Source organism: Chrysochloris asiatica, unplaced genomic scaffold (assembly GCF_000296735.1).
Source record: "Chrysochloris asiatica unplaced genomic scaffold, ChrAsi1.0 scaffold00009, whole genome shotgun sequence".
Classification (NCBI taxonomy): domain Eukaryota; kingdom Metazoa; phylum Chordata; class Mammalia; order Afrosoricida; family Chrysochloridae; genus Chrysochloris; species Chrysochloris asiatica.
This window is the reverse complement of record NW_006408527.1, coordinates 13,886,031-13,890,435: the sequence shown is the minus strand read 5'-3', so window position 1 is coordinate 13,890,435 and position 4,405 is coordinate 13,886,031. Positions and strand designations below refer to the sequence as shown.

Genomic DNA, 4,405 nt, shown 5'->3' with positions numbered 1-4,405 from the left:
CATTTTTAATAAGGGAATACAAAAGTTTGTTGACAGATGGACAAAATGAATTGAAAAACACAGAGATTATGTAAAAAAATAAAAAAGGGAGCCAAAGAGGTGACCTGTGCCAGCTGGCCAGACTTGGCACAACCATCTTGAATTTTTTCGGGTGACTTTAAAGTGGTTTAGAGACAATACTGCTTACTGGCAGAGAGGAAAGTATGATTTTTTGTTGTTGTGCTCATAAGGAACCTGTACCTAGACCAACAGGCAGTCATTTGAACAAAAGAAGGGGATACTGAATGGTTTAAATCAGGCAAGGTATGTGTTAGAGTTGTATCCTTTCACCAAATTTAGTCAATCTAATGATGAGCAAATAATCTGAGAAACAGGATTATATGAAGAAGAGCATGGCATCAATATTGGAGGAAGATTCTCTAACAACCTGCATGCAATATGCAGATGACAAAACCTTACTTGCTGAAAGCGAAGAGGACTTAAAATACTTACAGATGAAGATCAAGGATTACAGAGTCCTGTATGAATCGCACCTCACTGTAAACAAAGCAAAAATCCTCACAATTGGGCCATTACATAACAGCATAATAAATAGAGACAAGCTTGCAGCTATCAAAGATTTCAATTTTCTTGGATCCACAAACAATGCTCATGTAAGCAGCAATCGAGAAATCAAATGTATTAGGCTGATCTGCTACCCAAGACCTCTTTAAAAGTGTTCAACAGCAAAGCTGTCAGTTTGAGCACTAAAATGCACGTGACCCAGGTTATGGTATTTTCAATCACCTCATTTGTATGTAAAAGTTGGGCAATGAATAAGGAAGACTGTAGAAGAATGGATGGTGATGGCGAAGAAGAGTGCAAATGCAATGGAATGGTAGAACAAACAAATCTGTCTTGGAAGAAGTACAGCCAGAATGTGTCTTAAAAGGGAAGATGGTGAGACTCTGTCTCTCCTACTTGGGGCATATTCTCAGGAAGGACCAGTCCCTGGAGAAGGGCATCATACTTGGAAAAGTAGAGGGTCAGCAAAGAGGAAACCCTCCAACCAGATGGATTGACTCAGTGGCATCAACAATGGGCTCAAACATAATTATGTTTTGACCTGGCAGTGTTTTGTTCAGTTGTGCATAGGATCACTATGATTTGGAACCACCTGAGTTGAACCTAAGAAGACGTTAATTTTTCTTAACCTTTCTTAACTTTTTTCCAACTTTTCTTAACCTTATGAGATATGTTACTTAGATATGATACTTATCTTAACCTGATAAGGTTAAGAAACATGCATTGGCACTTTCTAAATAAGTGGCTCTGGTGTCTTTAATATGTCCAGTTATTTACAGATCAAAGATTTGTCTGGTACAATGTCTTGGACCATATTAATGATCACTAGGAAAAGATCAGAATCTTTCCAGATATTTAATAATAGATTTGTGTGTGACTACTACTAACTTCTGTGCAATTTGTGTTTTAATATTTATAATTGCCTTCAAAGTATCTTCTGCCACATTTGCTGTGATACCTACGTTAAAAATGAACTAGAGTTTCCAGTCGCATAGCACCCCCCCTCCCCTTCCGGGCTCTCGGCGCCAGCTTCCGCCCGGAGACTCCCCTGGGGCGGGGGCAGGAAGAGTGAGCTCTGCCGCCGGCGTCTCCAGGCTGACCTCAGTCAGCTTGGGCTGTTGTTGGTCGCCTTTCCTCCCGAGGGCGGCACCGGCGGGCAGGTACAGCGAGGCGTGATTCAAGATGACCAACGAAGAACCTCTTCCCTAAAAGGTTCTACTGAGTGAAACAGACTTCAAAGTTATGGCATGAGATTAGTTGATTTTACGCATGAAGCATATGTACAAGCTTTGAAGGGCAAATACACAGATCTTAACTCTAATGATGTTATGGCTTAAGAGTGTCTGAAGAAAAACTAAAGCAACAATAGCAAGAGTCTACAGGCAGGGAAAACATCCTTGTAATGAGACTAGGAACCAAGGAACAATAGATGCAAGAATGTACTACTCAAATCCAGTCTCTCAAGCAAGTTCAGCCGACCGTTGCCCAGCTGAGATCCACCATGGTGGACCCGGCGATCAACTTGTTTTTCCTGAAAATGAAAGGTGAACTGGAACAAGGCCAAAATGAACTGAGTGCCCGGAAGTTTACGCCTGATAGGTAAACAAATCCTACTCCCCAGTCAAGACTTCCCTGACAGTCCCACTACGAGAAAGCTGTGGTGGGACGGCCAAGTACTCGTTCCACACCAAGACACAGACTTTTTGAGCCAAAAAAGCCACATTCTTACACTGTCCATCTTGTAATGGTTATTGTAAAACTTATCAGATGAACCTTGTATTTCAACTTTTTTGTCTTCCCCTCCCCTTGCTTCAGAGGCCTGATGGCTTCGAACTATTTTAAAGAAGTGTCTACTTCCGAAAATCCCTTCTAGGAATTTTAGACACTTGAGAAATGTTTCTGTTTGAAGAAAATAGAGGGAGAAGCACAAGTCTTAAGTCTGTGGCACACTGTGTCTTCAGACAGTTTAGAGGAATGAAAACCTACTTAAAATCACGAATTGAACATGTATAATTCCAATGAACTATAATATGCATTGCTCTTACTCTCGAGCATAGTGACTTCGAGACACTGTATATTAGTTTTGTCAATAAGACTGTGGACTTGATGATTTGTTGTTGAACTTCAGGGTCAAAACTTTGAATGAGGTGATTTGCTTTTAAAGGGTTTGTTAAGAGCCAACTTTGAACAGTCGTGAAAGAACCAACGGATAGATGTCAGTGCAAGTAGTTCATTCACGTAAATATTTCATTTGGGCTCTGTTACTTGATTGAGCTTAACTTAATGGTTTCAATCAATGGTGTGTTCTTCCACTAGTGGTTAATGCTGTAGACAGTCTTACTGAGGACTGTACAAACACGGATATTAAATGCACCTTGTAATAAAAGAAAAAGTTATTAATTGGACATGTTTTTATTGAATGTTGTCAAGATGGTTCTGACTCATAGCAACCCTAAATAGGGTTTCTGCGAAGCAGCTGGTGAGCTTGAACTGCCGACCTTGAGATTCAAACTGAATTTGCAGTCCAGTGCATTAATCCACAGCATCACACCAGAACTGAACATAGCTTGAATTTGAAATCATGCAAGATGGCAAAATAAAAATAGCATAAGCAACATCAACTGACAACCTGGGGCGGTGTAATTTCTATTATGGACAAGGGATAGTTCCTCTACTAAAGAGACTGCAAACCACAAGGTGGGCAGGTCAGACCCATCAGCTGCTCCTTGGAATCCCTATTCTGCATCACTATGAGTTGGGACCAATTTGACAGCCCTTAGCAAGCAATAAAAACTACCAAAAAATGAGCAAATGACATAGGCCATCAAAAAAGAAAGACAAATAGCATATGAATATCTGAGAAGCTGCTTAATAGTGGGGTGATTGTTTAGCCAGGTGTTTTTTTTTTTTTGTTTTTTTTTTAAAAACACTTTGTGATTATTATTGAGTTTTTAACAATTAAGGAGAATTAGAAATGAAATGCTAGAGAATTGACCTATCTTAAAATTCCCCATCACATGCACACACACACACAAACTCTACATTCAACCTTTTTCTACAATGTAGTGTAGATCATTCTTTTTATACAACGTAGTCCTGGTGTGGCGCTGTGGGCTAATGCACTGAACGGTAAGCTTGGCAGTTCAAGCTCACCAGTTGCTCCTCAGAATCCCTATACAGGGTTGCTATGGGTCAGAACCGACTTGACAACACTGAAAAACAATAGTAGAGCAATATGACTTAACAGCTGTCTGATGATGAATATATCTAATACATGTGGGGGGGGGTTTCTTGTATGTGTGGTGCAAACTGTGTGCGACTTAAATCGCAATACATTCATGAGATTTTTTCCCCCTACTACATCAGTTATCTGTGGGAAGTACTATATATACTGGAGTCCTTGTGTGGCGCTGTAGGATAAGCACTGGACTGCAAGGTCAGTTTGAACTGCAAGGTCTGTGGTTTAAACCCACCAGCCACTCCTCAGAAACCCTGTACAGGGTCTCTATGAGCTGGAACTGACTCAATCGCACTTAACAACTTAGCAACAACAGTGAGTAAAATCCTATGTTGTCTAAATTCATTTGTATTATTGAGCAATTCTGCTTAACCTGCCTTACCTTTCTCATTTGAAAATCAAGAGACAGAACCAGTTGCTCTGCAAAGCTAGTCCTATTGCTAACATTCACATTTTAGTTGTTAGTTTTGCCTTTATAGCTCAGTGTGAGGTGTAAGTCCATTAATGTTTAAATGGAAATAGAAATTTCTTTCTTCATGAGTATGAGAATATGGTTTATAATATATTTACTTGTTAAAAGACTTCAAAAGCCAAGAGGAAACA

At 39.9% G+C, this 4,405-nt stretch overlaps 1 pseudogene; it reads left to right on the top strand.

Moving 5' to 3' along the window:
* The first annotated feature begins 1,746 nt into the window (after positions 1-1,746).
* LOC102829111 lies at positions 1,747-2,167 on the top strand (annotated as a pseudogene).
* Positions 2,168-4,405: the final 2,238 nt, after the last annotated feature.